We start from the raw sequence: 17,179 nt of genomic DNA, 5'->3' as shown, positions 1-17,179 counted from the left end.
TGCAGGGGGCGAGGCTGTGGAGGTACTCACAGCGCCGGACATTGGAAGTTCTGTGGAGTTTCCCACCCTGCCCTCTGCGGCTAAGCTGGTTATCACCGGGGCCGGGGGGGCAGGGAAGGATGTGAAAAACACCTCTGCGAGGAACACTGGGCACACTGCTGCGACAGGGGGGCAGTGTGCACCAGCGCCCAAAAAGGACACTAAGACCCCAAAGTCTGTGGGTGCAGGGCGGGCAGAGGTGCCGAGAAAACAGTCTGCCCAGCACAAGGACCAAAATGCTGCAGTAGGGGGGCGGGGCGCTCCAGGAGACGACCTGCAGAAAGCCAGCAGCAACCAAAGGGAAACGGGTGTGGTGCGACAGGGAAAGGAGTCTCTGGGAGTGCTCCCCTCCCCCGGCCCAGCAGGTGTGAGTGCAGAGACACCAGACACAAGGGAGGAAAGAATGGAGGTGACTGTGGAAGGTGCAGAGAACAGCAGAGGTAATGGGGTGACAAGTAAAGGGAATGGAAATAGTGGTGCAGTGAATGATGGGAGTAATGGTGGAGCAGATGGTGAGAGTAATGGTGGAGCAAATGATGAGAGTAGTAGGAATGGTGGAATTAGTGGTACAGAGAATGATGATGCAGCAAATGGTGGGGGTAGTGGTGCAGTGAATGATGATGTAGCAAATGGTGGGGGTAGTGGTGGAATGAATGCTGGGAGTTGTGGGAATGGTGGGAGTTGTGGTGTAGCAAATGTTGGGGGTAGTGGTGTAATGAATGGTGGGAGTAATGGTCCTGCAAATGGTGTGAGTAGTAGTGGAGTGAACGATGGAAGTAATGGTCCTGCGAATGGTGTGAATAGTACTGGAGTGAATGGTGGGAGCAGCACTGGTGTTGGTGGGGGGGGGAGTAGGTGCTGGTCCCGCTGCCCCCCCAGCATTGGCGGGGGCTTCAGCCCAAAGCTATTCAGGAGCTGTCAGTGCTGGGGGTAGTAGTGCGCCCTCGTCTGGTGGCCCTGGGGATGGTGACTTGCAACAGCAGCTCCTGGACGCCCTGAGGAGAGGGGAGAGCTCCATCACTGTAGAGGGGAGGGAGGTTGATCTGTCTTTCTGGATATAGAGACATGGTCTTTCAGCCTTCCGAGATAGAGGGGCAGAGACTGTCTGGTCTCTGCCGACAACGGGGCAGAGGAGTAACCGTAGGAACGTGGTCCGTCTCCAGTGGGTAAGCAAGGATGCCTGTCCTGATAGGTCGAAGGTGGTTGAGCTCCTGCTGGGGATGGGCTTTGCGGCATATGACATCTTTGCCTTGATCCATCCCTATGGGACCTCCTACTTCGATGTCAGCTTCGTGAGACCGGAGGGCCTTGAGCTTTTCTGGTCTCGCCATGAGCTGGCTCGGAGTCGCCCCGAATGGCATGGTCTCTTTCCCCTGGCAATAAACCGCCAAGATTCAGTCAGGAAAGTGACCGTTTTGACTAGTAACGAGTCGCTTTCCTGTATGGACATTACCACCTGGGTGAGTCGATACGGAGAGGTCACCAATATTCCCGAAAAGAATCTGGATGACCATGGTATCTGGTCAGGGGCCTGGACCTTCATGGTGAGATTGAAGGTTTCGGGAAACACTGTTACCCATATCCCCTCCTCAACCTTTTTGGGGAGGGATAGGATCTTGATTTTCTACCGGGGGCAGCCTAAGGTCTGTCACAGGTGCGGTAGCCCCACACACTTCAGTGCGCAGTGTACCACCCAGAAATGCGCACTGTGTGGGGACCTTGGTCATCTTGCTGCTGCCTGTCGCAGGATTAGGTGTAACTTGTGTGGTGACCTCGGTCACCCGTTCAGTCGCTGTCCGCGTTCCTTCACCAATGCGGTCCTGAAAGCGGCGAGTGCGGGACAGGCGAAAGCCGGGACTAATCTTGCCGGTGAAGGGACCAGTAGGGGCGGGGGAGGCAGGGAACCGGTGAGGAGCAAGCTGCCGCCATCCACCATCAGGCGGCAGGAGAAGCGCCGTGGGGATAGGGGGCAGGGAGTAATGTCCCTAAACTCTGACCCAGGTACTTCACTTGCAGCTGAGGATCCTAAAGACAGTGAATTGAGCGAGGAAGTCAAGAGACTTGAAAGGGAAGAGCGAGAGGATGCCACGTCTTCCCAGGAACCCTCTTCTGGTGACAGTCTAGATGAGGGAGAGGGGGAGTGGTCACAGAAAAAGAAAAAGGGTAACAGAAAAACGGTCAGAGGTAGGAGGGGGACCAGGTCTCAAGCTGCCTCTTTGGAGTGCGACCCCTCTGACTCTCTGGCCGTGATCCAAGCGCCATTGGAGGGTTCAGCCGCCCCCCCTCTGGTGGATCTCTCCAACCGGTTCGGGGCTCTCCAGGACCTCCCTCTGGAGGGGGGAAGTGGGGACCCGGGGCCGGAGGTTGCAGACAAGGTGGTTGGGGCTCAGGAGATGGCTGGGTCTTCCTCTCGGGGGGCAAATACAAAGCCCTCTGGGGGGGGGACTAACCCAGGACCACCAGACGAGGGCAAGAATGTATGTAAGGAGAGAATGGACGAGTCTGTTTGTCTTAAGCGCACTAAAAACCCGTCATTATCGGAGGAAGAGGTTGGGACTGTCAGTGGTGGGAAGAAAAAGGCTATCTAATTCAATCAATCATGATGGCGGCACCCACCCCGTTGACGCTGGCAACTATTAATGTTTGCAGCATAAAGTCAGATGCGGCAAGGTACACGGCCTTTCATTTTCTCGGCCAACTTGACGCCGACATTTTGTTTTTGCAGGAGACCAGGTTGACCGATATATCAACCTTGCATAAAGCAAGGTGGGAGTGGAGGCATGGGCCCTCCTACTGGTCTCTTGCGGCCGAGCCGTATAGCGGGGTGGCGGTCCTTTTTAAGACCGCAGCAGTTGAATGCAGACGAGTGATTGAATTAGAAATGGGGAGATGCTTGATCCTAGATGTCTCCATGGGGGGACAAGAGCTTCGGCTCATTAACATCTATGGTTCCCAGTCCAAGTGGGACCGCAAATGTCTCTTCCTGAAGATCAAACCTTTTTTATTTTCGAGTCGGCACGTGGTCTTCGGAGGGGATTTCAACAATGTCACGAGATCCTGTGATAGAGGAGGTTCCGGAGACCCGCTGGCTTATGACTGCGTCGCGTTAAACAGGATAGTGAGTGAGGCTCGCCTGGTGGATGTCCACATCCGGCACAACCTGGGCGACACGGGATTCACCTTTTTTAGAGGTAGTCAGTGCAGGTCTAGGCTAGACAGGTTTTATTTGAAGGAGGAGGCCGTCTCTTCACCGTTGTCGGTTGTGGAGGTGGAGTTCTCCGATCACTGTTTGATTATGTTTTCTCTGAACGTTACAGAGACTCCTCGGATGGGAAGAGGCTATTGGAAGCTGAATTCGTCACTCCTTGAGGAAGAAGCTGTAAGACGGTCTTTTGAGGAATTCTTTCAGAGCCAGGTACCATTGCTGGGCCTAAGTAACACTAAGTCAGAGTGGTGGGAGATGTTCAAACATCGGGTGGCGAGATTCTTCCGGCAGCTCTCGAACCTCAGAAGCCTGAACAGGGATCGCCTGTATCAGAGCCTGAGGAGGAAACTCGAGCATCTTGTCTCGACTGGAGGTAGCCGCGAGGAGATCTCCAGAGTGAAGTCCTTGCTGAAGAGGTGTCAGTACGATAGGCACGCATCTTTGGTTTTCGAGAGGGACTACGGGAAGTACTGCTCGCCTGACCCTTACAGAAACTGTAAAATGTCAGTGAATAGTAAGATAGTGACGGGGCTGGTGGACAGTACGGGGTCCCTGAGAAGGTCCAGATCAGGGATCTTGGAGGTCGTCAGTTCCTACTACTCGCACCTCTTGGGAAGGAGGGAGCTTGATCGTGACGGGATGTCGGCTTTCCTGGCTGAATCCGTTCCTGAGCCAGAGGCTGACCTCTCGCTGGGCGATTTGGCAGAAGCGATCAAAGAAGAGGAAGTGAGACTGGCGATCGATGGGCTTAGGCCCAAAAAGTCGCCAGGTCCGGATGGCTTAACATCCGAGTTCTTTAGGACCTTTAGGGACTCTTTGGTCCCCCTCTTGACTCAGGTGTTTAACGAGTGTCTCTCCTCGGGCACTCTGCCGAGATCATTAAGGAGGTCAGCTTTGATCATTTTGTCAAAGGGTAAGGATCCGTCACGCATTGAGAACTGGCGTCCCATAGCACTTCTCAATGTGGACAGGAAGATTTTGTCTAAGATACTTTTCAACAGGCTGGTGAAGTTTGCACCCCGGCTCCTTTCGGAGGTTCAGCACTGTTGCGTTCCTGGCCGTAGCACTTTTAGTGCTGTTCTAGGTGTCCGAGAGGCCGTGGAGCAAGGCAGGGCGGGCCTCTGGAAGGGGTTCTTGCTGACCCTGGATCAGGCAAAAGCCTTTGATCGGGTTAACCACGAGTACCTCTGGTCCACTCTTTTGAGGTATGGTCTGCCTGTAGGGTTTGTGGACTGGCTTAAGACCTTGTATGCAGGGGCTGAGACTTTCCCTCTGGTGAATGGGTGGATTGGACGACCTTTCGGGGTAGGATCCGGTGTCCGTCAGGGCTGTCCTCTTAGCCCTTTGCTTTACGCGTTTGCGATCGATCCCTTCCTCAGAAGGATCGATTGTGGACCATTGGCGGGGGTGCGGATGGGCGGGGCGGCGCCGGAGGCTATCCTGAGGGTGGTGGCCTACGCGGACGATGTCACCGTCTTTGTTTCTTCACAAGAGGAGGCAGTGGTGGTGATGTCAGAAGTGGAGCTCTACTCGGAGGTATTCGGGTCCAAGGTCAACCAGGATAAGTGTGAGAGTCTCTGGCTGGGAGGCGGAGATCCCGGGTTTGATCTTCCGGACACCCTCCCCGAACCCCAAGAACATGCCAAAGTCCTGGGCATCGAATTCGGCCAGGGTGATTACCCCACGAAAAACTGGGAAGGCAGAATCAAAGGTGTCACCCAAAGAGTGGACCAATGGAGGGGTTGGTCTTTGACCCTGAGGGAAAGGGTTGGCCTGTGCAAAGCTTTCCTGCTCCCCTTGCTAATCTACCTGGGCAGCGTCTGTGTCTTGCCAGAGCCTCTCTGGACACGGGTCTACAGTCTTTTCTTCCAGATGTTATGGGGGAACAGACTGAACCTAGTAAAGCGGGAGGTCACTTACCGCACGAGGAGACTAGGGGGTTTGAATATGGTGAACCCCGTGGTGTTCCTAGTGAACACCTTCTTGAAAGTGAACGTGGCAAACCTCTGGAAAGAGAGGGCTCCTGCGTGGGTATTCTCCTGCAAGGGATGGTTTCAGCCTTTCTTCCAGGAATGGGAGACAGGGGGAAGATTGAAGGATCTTCGCACACCACACGGGTATCTCCCGGCTTATGTTACCCCGGTTCTGAAAATGATCCGGCGGTGGGGTCTGGGAATGTGGGAGGTGAGGTCCCTCCCGAGGAAACTCCTCGATATGAGGGTCTTGCTTTCTCATTTTCAGAGTCCATTGGCCCTCAAAGACTGCCCAAGTCGGGATCTGGAGGTTGGGTTGAGTTTGTTAAATTCTAGCAGGATCCCCGAGAAGTACTGGGACTTGACTTGGCGCTGCTTCCATGGTAAGCTGTATGTGAGGGACAATTTGAAGTTCAGGAGCTCCGAGGACAGGAATTGCCCCCGTGAGGCTTGTGCTAACGTGCTGGAAAGCATGGAGCACTTCCTGCTTCATTGTCCCTTTAATACAGAGGTGTACAACGGGGTGGGGGCTTCCATTGGTTGGCCGCGGCTGGCTACTCTGTCCTACACCGGGTGGGCCTATGGAGTGTTCGGAGACCTTGGGAGAAGGGACCGAGACACTTTATTCATAGTCAGTGCAGTGGTGAGGTATTTCACGTGGAACGCACGAGTTTTAGTCTCGACGCAGAGTAAAATCCTCCATGTAGATGAAGTCTGTAGGAACATCCTAGGTGACCTGGTGAAGGTACGTTCTCTGGAGTATGAAAGACTGGGTGCCCGGAGGGCGGCCCGTCTCTGGAGGGGCTTTTCCTTCAGGGTGCCTTAGTTTGGTAGTACTCCTATATCCTGGTGGTGGGCTGATGTCTTTCCACCCTAGATTTTTGTTTTGTATTTCTGTCTCCTGAATAGAAGGTTTGCCGGCATCGAACTTGAGCCTTGGATGGTGAGTGTGTAGGTTGTGTTCTGTTTATATTGTATATAATGTATAATAGGGGGTTTTAGTTAGGTTGGGTGGGGGATTTGGGGGGGTTTTCATCAGCGGTGATAAGAGGACTGATCTGGCCTGGTCCAGGCCCCGCCTGGGGAAAAACTTTGGGGCCTGATCCTAGCTCGGAGTAATCCTGAACTTTGTGGCCAGAGCTGGATCAGGGGTGGCGGGATAGTTAGTGTAGGTTTGTGTTTTATATATATATTAAAAAATTACAAAATAAAAAAAAAAAAAAAGGTTAAAATTGTTCATGTCACTATTGTATATATTGTTATTTTTGGTTTGCTGTGGTGTGAATGAGGTGCGGTAAGGGGGTGACTGTAAGGTCAGGCAGTGGGACCAGTAGGTTAGTTTTAGTGTCCGGTTGTATATACGTTATATTAGGTTTAGTGTTTTATTGTATATAATCTTGTATATAGGACGGTGTTTTATGTGTATATAGGACGGTGTGAGCGTTGTGTGGGATTGTATATAGTAGTATGAATGAAGCTGGACCGGGGGTTTTATAGGTTTTATAATATTTATTTCTTGTATATGTATATATTCCTGGGGGGATTTATTTCTGTGATTTGTCGTCTTGTTTTGTTCTTATGTTTGGTGTCCTGTAATGTATTATTGTTCTGTCATGTACTGTACTTATTCTATCAATAAAAAAAAGACCTGCAGTGTGCATATACAGGACAGGAGGAGTGGTACTGTGCAGTGTATATATACAGGACAGGAGAATTGGTACTGTGCAGTGTGCATATACAGGACAGGAGGAGTGGTACTGTGCAGTGTATATATACAGGACAGGAGAAGTGGTACTGTGCAGTGTATATATACAGGACAGGAGAAGTGGTACCATGCAGTGTATATATACAGGACAAGAGGAATGGTACTGTGCAGTGTATATATACAGGACAGGAGGAGCGGTACTGTGCAGTGTATATATACAGAAGCGGTACTGTGCAGTGTATATATACAGGACAGGAGAAGTGGTACTGTGCAGTGTATATACAGTGCCTACAAGTAGTATTCAACCCCCTGCAGATTTATCTGGTTTGATAAGATGCAAATAAGTTAGAGCCTTCAAACTGCAAACGAGAGTAGGTTTTATGAACAGAAGCATAAATCTTACAAACCAAAAAGTTATGTTGCTCAGTTGAATTTTATTAAATTTTAAACATAAAAGTGTGGGTCAATTATTATACAACCCCTATGTTTAATATTTTGTGGAATAACTCTTGTTTGCAATTACAGCTAATAATCGTCTTTTATAAGACTTGATCAGGCCGGCATAGGTCTGTGGAGTTATCTTGGCCCACTCCTCCATGCAGATCTTCTCCAAGTTATCTAGGTTCTTTGGGTGTCTCATGTGGACTTTATTCTTGAGCTCCTTCCACAAGTTTTCAATTGGGTTAAGGTCAGGAGACTGACTAGGCCACTCCAACACCTTGACTTTTTCCCTCTTGAACCAGGCCTTGTTTTTCTTGGCTGTGTGCTTTGGGTCGTTGTCTTGTTGGAAGATGAAATTACGACCCATCTTAAGATCCTTGATGGAGGAGCGGAGGTTCTTGGCCAAAATCTCCAGGTAGGCCGTGCTATCCATCTTCCCATGGATGCGGACCAGATGGCCAGGCCCCTTGGCAGAGAAACAGCCCCACAGCATGATGCTGCCACCACCATGCTTGACTGTAGGGATGGTATTCTTGGGGTCGTATGCAGTGCCATCCAGTCTCCAAACGTCACGTGTGTGGTTGGCACCAAAGATCTCGATTTTGGTCTCATCAGACCATAGAACCTTGAACCAGTCTGTCTCAGAGTCCTCCAAGTGATCATGAGCAAACTGTAGACGAGCCTTGACATGACGCTTTGAAAGTAAAGGTACCTTACGGGCTCGTCTGGAACGGAGACCATTGCGGTGGAGTACGTTACTTATGGTATTGACTGAAACCAATGTCCCCACTGCCATGAGATCTTCCCAGAGCTCCTTCCTTGTTGTCCTTGGGTTAGCCTTGACTCTTCAGACAAGCCTGGCCTCGGCACGGGAGGACACTTTCAAAGGCTGTCCTGGCCGTGGAAGGCTAACAGTAGTTCCATAAGCCTTCCACTTACGGATGATGCTCCCAACAGTGGAGACAGGTAGGCCCAACTCCTTGGAAAGGGTTTTGTACCCCTTGCCAGCCTTGTGACCCTCCACGATCTTGTCTCTGATGGCCTTGGAATGCTCCTTTGTCTTTCCCATGTTGACCATGTCTGAGTGCTGTTCACAAGTTTGGGGAGGGTCTTAAATAGTCAGAAAAGGCTGGCAAAAGAGATCTTTAATCCACACATGTGAAGCTCATTATTCTTGGTGCCTGAACTACTTCTTAATACTTTTGGGGGACCAAACAGAATTCTTGTGGTTTGAGGGGTTGAATAATAAATGACACTCTGAATTAACTTTTAACGTTTTAAAAAAAAAAAAAAAAAAAAAAATTTGCTGCAGTGCATTTCCCACTTCCAGGCTGATCTACAGTACAAATGTCACAATGCCAAGTTAATTCCGCATGTGTCAACCAGCTAAATCTGCAGGGGGTTGAATACTACTTGTAGGCACTGTATACAGGACAAGAGGAGTGTTACTGTGCAGTGTGTATATACAGGACAGGAGGAATGGTACTGTGCAGTGTATATATACAGGAGAAGCGGTACTGTGCAGTGTAAATATACAGGACAGGAGAAGTGGTACTGTGCAGTGTATATATACATTTGTACCCAGCAGACAGTGTATGTGTATGTATAATATATATACACACATATATACATACATGTATACCTGCATACATTAGAAAAAACACAAGAAAAGGAGTATACGATTTATGTGAAAGATTAGAAAATATTTATTGAAAAACACACTTAATTGGACATACTTCTTAAAAAACAGGACAGCAAGGAGTGGAATGAATACACTCTGTACACATAGTTAAGATGACAAAAGTGTTTAGACAGGGTCCATAGTGAACCACAGAACAACAAGTAAGGTGTGCAAATAGTATCTAGGCAATGTAAAAAGCACTTGAACACAGAGGAGCATGAGACATTTTGGCTTTATACAATAAGGATGTGTGCCCACGTAGCATTTTTCAAGCGTATATGCTGCGGAATTTCCGCAGCGTAAACGCTTGAAAAACGCATGTATATCCGCACCCCATGGTCCCCAATGGCATTCCGCAATGTCAATGCCCATGCTGCGGATTTTTCCGCAGCGTATATGCTGCGGTCAAAAATCCGCAGCATGTTCATTAATTTTGCGGAAGTGCAGCGGAATCAATGTGCGGATGGTACCCAAGTCTGGATGAGAGGAGACTCTCATCCAGACCTGGGTACCAAAGAACCTGTAAAAAAAAGAATAAAATAAAGTTTATACTTATCTTCTGATGTTTTCCCTCCGTCGCGCTGTTGTCTGAAGGACCTGCCACGTCATTGAGTCATGTGACCCACCACATGACTCAATGACGTCACCGCAGGTCCTGCACACAACAGCGTGAGCCGCTCAAGCCTCCGGACGGGGCAGAGAATGCATCAGAAGGTGAGTATAAAGTTTATTTTTTTATTTTTTACCTTTCTGAACAAGTTGTCAAGCACTTTTCCAAGTGATGCTTGGAGAAGTGCTTGATAACCCGCATGCGGAAATGCATGCAAAGACGCCTCACAAACGCTTCTACCTGGCGGGAAAACCGCATGTAATATCCGCATGCGATTTTCCCGCCAGGGAGAAGCGTAAAAAATATGCTTCAGGTCCACAACGTGGGCACATAGCCTTAATGACACTAGTGCTTCTGAGTAAATGTAAAAAGTATTTGGGCACAATGCAGCATGCTTATGTGGCACCCCAGGGGTCTGGTTTTCCACAGTAATGTAATGTTATGTCTGAGAGCAGGTGGGAGGTCCTTTGGTCAGGGATCCTGTGCATGCCACACCTCCTGCCCAGTCTTGGGAGGGGAAGAACTTCCCCTGTATAAACCCTGGGCTGAGGCAGGGTTAGTCAGTCAAGGAGAGTAGAGACAAGAAACAGTCACAGGAAGAAACAGCAGAAGCTCAGTGGGAGCAATACTACTACGAGTCAGGGGCTGGCAGCTGCAGAGCTCGCCCTGACTGAGAAGCTTTCTTACCGGACCCGGCGTCCGAGGCTGTGGGGACTAACTCTTACCAAGCAGCAGAAGCCGACCGGCAGGGGATTTCAGGTCCTCAGGCCCAGAAACCCGAAGGCACGGTCACACGCGTGGGACCAGCACCGCCATCGTGGAGCGGAAGCCATTAGAAGGCCCCGAGTCACCGGCCATACGGGTGAGCACCACACGGTACACTCAGGGACGTGGGCTACTTATATCCGCTTCTAGCAAGGTAGCCAGAAGAGTACAGTCAGTTTGGGAGGCCTACAAGTCCGCCTGGCCAGGGGAGATCCCATCTGCTCAAGGACTGACCAGGCCCCGTTCACTAGCAAGTACTCCGGGAGGGTCTATCGTTGTTACCAGTAAAGACCCTGAATTACACCGCACCGTCTCTGAGTGGTTCCTGCTACCCCCATCATCCACATCTGCTGCCCTGAGGCCATACCCCTCCCGTTGGGGGTTATACCATCTACGCTGCACCATCCATCCACCGGCCTCAGCGGACTGTCCTGCAGCGGCAGCTCCATAGCTGCATTCAACGGGTGGCGTAGTCGTCCTGCATCTACCGCTGTTACCTCGCCGCTCAGTTTGACTCCCTGGGCACGGACCGGGTCACCGCCACGAGACTACAACCCTCAAGAGATCCGGCTCCGGGTAAGCTCCCGCGTGCGCAACGCAGCGCGACACAGGCCCAGGGGCGCGTCACTTATAACGGCAGAGCAACCAGCAGGGTCATAGAGACATATAGGTGAACATTATAAGACCCAGTGGTCAAATAGGTGCCAGCCACCTTCCAGAGGGCCATGGATCGGATCCTCAGCCCACATAAGAAGTATGCCGCAACTTACCTTGATGACATTGTCGTCTTTAGCCCAGACTGGACTAGTCATCTGCCAAAGGTACAGGCAATTCAGGATGCTGTAAGGAAGGTGGGATTTACGATAAATCAAAAAAAATGTGCCATTGGAAAGGAGGAGGCCAAGTATTTAGGCTACGTCGTTGGGAGACAAGGCAACTGTTAGGTGGATTCATAACTGGCTTAGTGATCGGACTCAAAGGGTGGTTGTAAATGGCTTCACATCCAGCTGGATGAATGTCTCAAGTGGGGTACCACAGGGCTCCGTCCTGGGACCTGTATTGTTCAACATCTTTATCAATGATTTAGATGAAGGAATTGAGGGTAAACTGATTAAATTTGCTGATGACACAAAGCTAGGAGGGATAGCTAATACTAGAGAAGAGAGAGAGAGGATTCAAAAAGACCTAAATAAACTGGAGCAGTGGGCAGCAACCAACAGAATGGTTTTTAACAGGGAAAAATGCAAAGTACTACATCTGGGCAATAAAAATGAAAAAAGCATATACAGAATGGGAGGAATAGAGCTAAGCAACAGTACATGTGAAAAAGACTTAGGTATACTAATAGATCATAGACTGAACATGAGTCAACAGTGTGATGCAGCAGCAAAAAAGGCAAATACAATTCTGGGATGTATTAACAGAAGCATACAGTCTAGATCACGTGAAGTCATTATCGGTCTTTACTCCTCTTTGGTCAGACCTCATCTGGAATACTGTGTACAGTTTTGGGCACCACATTTTAAAAAAGACATAGACAAACTGGAGCAAGTTCAGAGAAGAGCGACCAGAATGGTGACTGGTCTGCAAACCATGTCCTATGAGGAACGGTTGCAGGATTTGGGAATGTTTAGCTTGCAAAAAAGAAGACTGAGAGGAGACTTAATAGCTGTCTACAAATATGTCAAGGGCTGTCACATTGTAGAAGGATCATCTTTATTCTCATTTGCACAAGGAAAGACTAGAAGCAATGGGATGAAACTAAATGGGAGGAGACACAGATTAGATATTAGAAAAAACTTTTTGACAGTTAGGGTGATTAATGAGTGGAACAGGCTGCCACGAGAGGTGGTGAGTTCCCCTTCAATGGACGTCTTCAAACAGAGGCTGGACAGACATCTGTCTGAGATGATCTAGTGAATCCTGCTTTGAGCAGGGGGTTGGACCAGATGACCCAGGAGGTCCCTTCCAACTCTACCATTCTATGATTCTATGATTCTATGATTCTATGAGAGACGAAATTAAGCCACAGATCAATAAGATCGAGGCAATTTAGAACCGGCCACAGCCGCTCTCCAAGAAGCAGGTGAGAGCATTTCTTGGAATTGTGGGATATTACCGGTGGTTTATCCCAAATTTTGCTATGATTGCCACACCACTGACGGACCTTCTGAAAGGCACAAAATCAACGATGGCGAAATGGACGGTTGAAACTGAGATGGCTTTCCAACAGCTGAAGCTGGCACTCTGTAAGCAGCCGGTCCTGTTCACACCAGACTTTACTAAAGAGTTTGTGCTCCAGACAGACTCCTCAGAAGTTGGCCTAGGAGCCGTGCTGTCACAGGAGATAAATGGGGAAGAGCATCCCATCCTGTATATGAGCCGGAAGCTCTCGTCCTGTGAGAAAAATTATGCCATTGTGGATGAAGAATGCTTAGCCATAAAATGGGCCATAGACACGCTAAGATATTACCTACTTGGCCGAAAGTTTAAATTGGGGTCAGACCACGCACCTTTGAGATGGTTGAGGGAAAAGAAGGGTAAAAATGCCTGACTAACTAGATGGTTCTTAGGTCTCCAAGCCTTTAATTTTCATGTGGAGCATAGACCCGTGAAGCTACACGCTAATGCTGATGCCCTCTCCAGAATTCCCTGCTTGGTGTCTGAAGGTGCCCAAACCCCTAGCTTGATATGAGGGGAGGTATGAGTCACTCAGGTTGCTCTCCTGTGTGAACTGAATTTCTGCCAGCATGTTATATGCTGGGGGTTAACTCTTTTAAAGGGTGTGGATTTATGTGAATGACATATAGGTGGGAGGGACGTCATTCACCATACCTCCCCTAAGGGTGTGGCTGAGCATGGTTTAAAAGTTCAGTCCTGTTTTTTTTTTTTGTGTTGTGGTCTGGAGAGGCAAGGTCTCCAGGCTGGGAAGGCTTCAGCTCCGGACGGAGCTGAAGGCTGGCATTACACCCTGTGTGGGCGAATTCCACATACATATGGACTGTGCTATCGTTTATCTTTTGTTATGTCGTTTTGCCAGTAAGGCCGTGTTTATTGTTGCTGGACTTGCAGGGCTTTATGCCATATAATAAAGCCTGCAGAGAAAACCCGGTTCCTGAGTATACTTCCAGAAGCGGACGAGCGAGTCGTCCTACCACAACATGCATACAATAACTGAGCAGAACCAAATCTTAAGCAGTGGACTCTTTATTAGCCCATGTGATAGCATTTCGGTTCCATAACAAAAATGTTCTGTTATGGATCCGAAACATTACCACATGGGTTAATAAAGAGTCCACTGCTTTTTTGACAATTAATCGGACTACTGAGATATATATATATATATATATATATATATATATATATATATACAGTACAGACCAAAAGTTTGGACACACCTTCTCATTTAAAGATTTTTCTGTATTTTCATGACTATGAAAATTGTACATTCACACTGAAGGCATCAAAACTATGAATTAACACATGTGGAATTATATACTTAACAAAAAAGTGTGAAACAACTGAAAATATGTCTTATATTCTAGGTTCTTCAAAGTAGCCACATTTTGCTTTGATGACTGCTTTGCACACTCTTGGCATTCTCTTGATGAGCTTCAAGAGGTAGTCACCGGAAATGATCTTCACTTCACAGGTGTGCCTTGTCAGGTTTAATAAGTGGGATTTCTTGCCTTATAAATGGGGTTGGGACCATCAGTTGTGTTGTGCAGAAGTCAGGTGGATACACAGTTGATAGTCCTACTGAATAGACTGTTAGAATTTGTATTATGGCAAGAAAAAAGCAGCTAAGTAAAGAAAAACGAGAGGCCATCATTACTTTAAGGAATGAAGGTCAGTCAGTGCGAAAAATTGGGAAAACTTTGAAAGTGTCCCCAAGTGCAGTTGCAAAAACCATCAAGCGCTACAAAGAAATTGGCTCACATGAGGACCGCCCCAGGAAAGGAAGACCAAGAGTCACCTCTGCTTCTGAGGATAAGTTTATCCGAGTCACCACCCTCAGAAATCGCAGGTAAACAGCAGCTCAGATTAGAGACCAGGTTAATGCCACACAGAGTTCTAGCAGCAGACACATCTCTACAACAACTGTTAAGAGGAGACTTTGTGCAGCAGGCCTTCCTGATAAAATAGCTGCTAGGAAACCACTGCTAAGGACAGGCAACAAGCAGAAGAGACTTGTTTGGCCTAAAGAACCCAAGGAATGGACATTAGACCAGTGGAAATTTGTGCTTTGGTCTGATGAGTCCAAATTTGAGATCTTTGGTTCCAACCACCGTGTCTTTGTGCGACGCAGAAAAGGTGAACGGATGGACTCTACATGCCTAGATCCCACCGTGAAGCATGGAGGAGGAGGTGTGATGGTGTGGGGGTGCTTTGCTGGTGACACTGTTGGGGATTTATTCAAAATTGAAGGCATACTGAACCAGCATGTCTACCACACCATCTTGCAGCGGCATGCTATTCCATCCGGTTTGCGTTTAGTTGGACCATCATTTATTTTTCAACAGGACAATGACCCCAAACACACCTCCAGGCTGTGTAAGGGCTATTTGACCAAGAAGGAGAGTGATGGGGGGCTACGCCAGATGACCTGGCCTCCACAGTCACCAGACCTGAACCCAATCGAGATTGTTTGGGGTGAGCTGGACCGCAGAGTGAAGGCAAAATGGGCCAACAAGTGCTAAGCATCTCTGGGAACTCCTTCAAGATTGTTGGAAGTCCATTTCCGGTGACTACCTCTTGAAGCTCATCAAGAGAATGCCAAGAGTGTGCAAAGCAGTCATCAAAGCAAAAGGTGGCTACTTTGAAGAACCTAGAATATAAGACATATTTTCAGTTGTTTCACACTTTTCTGTTAAGTATATAATTCCACATGTGTTGATTCATAGTTTTGATGCCTTCAGTGTGAATGTACAATTTTCATAGTCATGAAAATACAGAAAAATCTTTAAATGAGAAGGTGTGTCCAAACTTTTGGCCTGTACTGTATATATATATATATATATATATTATATACACATATCGTATATACATACACGCACGTACACACATAATAAGAGCAGATACTGTGAATGACACCATGTAAACAGGACAGGAGAAGTATATACAGCTCCATACAATATGCTACAATCAATTATATACCCAGCTCCACACTATATACTGTACAATAGAATATAGAGTGGAGCTGTGTATATACTATATATTATATAGTGTAGGGATGTGCCCGTGTATATAGTGTGGATTCCACACTATATACTATAGTATGTACACAGCACCATACTATATAAACCATCTCTAGACTATATATACACAACTCTACATTATAATTAAGACCGCATTATACTATATTATGATGCACACATCACAGGAGACACATATACATCACATAGGAGACACCACGACTGCTGACTATACATCACATAGCGACTGCTATATATACACATTATATAGATGATTCTGCGACTGCTGTATATACATTATATAGGTGATACTGCAGCTATACACATCAGTCGCAGTATCACATATATTGTATATATAGCTAAATATCACTTATATAATCTATAGACTGATGTATACATTATGTATATGATACTGTGACTGTTGTGTATACATTATATATACTACAGTCTCAGTATCACCTATATAATATATAGGTGATACTGATTGCTGTGTATAATAGGAGTGTCACCTATGTAACATACACTGCTCAAAAAAATAAAGGGAACACTCAAATAACACATCCTAGATCTGAATGAATGAAATATTCTCATTGAATACTTTGTTCTGTACAAAGCTGAATGTGCTGACAACAAAATCACACAAAAATCATCAATGGAAATAAAATTTATTAACCAATGGAGGCCTGGATTTGGAGTCACCCCCAAAATTAAAGTGGAAAAACACACTACAGGCTGATCAAACTTTAATGTAATGTCCTTAAAGCAAGTCAAAATGAGGCTCAGTATTGTGTCTGGCCTCCACGTGCCTGTATGACCTCCCTACAACACCTGGGCATGCTCCTGATGAGGTTGCGGATGGTCTCCTGTGGGATCTCCTCCCAGACCTGGACTAAAGCATCCACCAACTCCTGGACAGTCTGTGGTGCAACGTGACGTTGGTGGATGGAGTGAGACATGATGGCCCAGATGTGCTCAATCGGATTCAGGTCTGGGGAACGGGCGGGCCAGTCCATGGCTTCAATGCCTTCTTCTTGCAGGAACTGCTGACACACTCCAGCCACATGAAGTCTGGCATTGTCCTACATTAGGAGGAACCCAGGGCCAACTGCACCAGCATATGGTCTCACAAGGGGTCTGAGGATCTCATCTTGGTACCTAATGGCAGTCAGGCTACCTCTGGCGAGCACATGGAGGGCTGTGCGGTCCTCCTGAGAAATGCCACCCCACACCATTACTGACCCACTGCCAAACCGGTCATGCTGAAGGATGTTGCAGGCAGTAGATCACTCTCCATGGTGTCTCCAGACTCTGTCACGTCTGTCACATGCGCTCAGTGTGAACCTGCTATCATCTGTGAAGAGCACAGGGCGCCAGTGGCGACTTTGCCAATCCTGGTGTTCTGTGGCAAATGCCAAGCGTGTTGAGCTGTGAGCACAACCCCCATCTGTGGACGTCGGGCCCTCATATCACCCTCATGGAGTCGGTTTCTAACCGTTTGCGCAGACACATGTGTGTCACCCTGGCCTGGATGCCACAAAATGTATTAAAGCTGTGTCTGAGAGCAA

This window comes from Phyllobates terribilis, unplaced genomic scaffold, assembly GCF_046119375.1.
Source record: "Phyllobates terribilis strain yellow unplaced genomic scaffold, ASM4611937v1 Scaffold_2__4_contigs__length_985480577, whole genome shotgun sequence".
NCBI lineage: Eukaryota > Metazoa > Chordata > Amphibia > Anura > Dendrobatidae > Phyllobates > Phyllobates terribilis.
Note: the sequence above shows the minus strand (reverse complement) of the source record.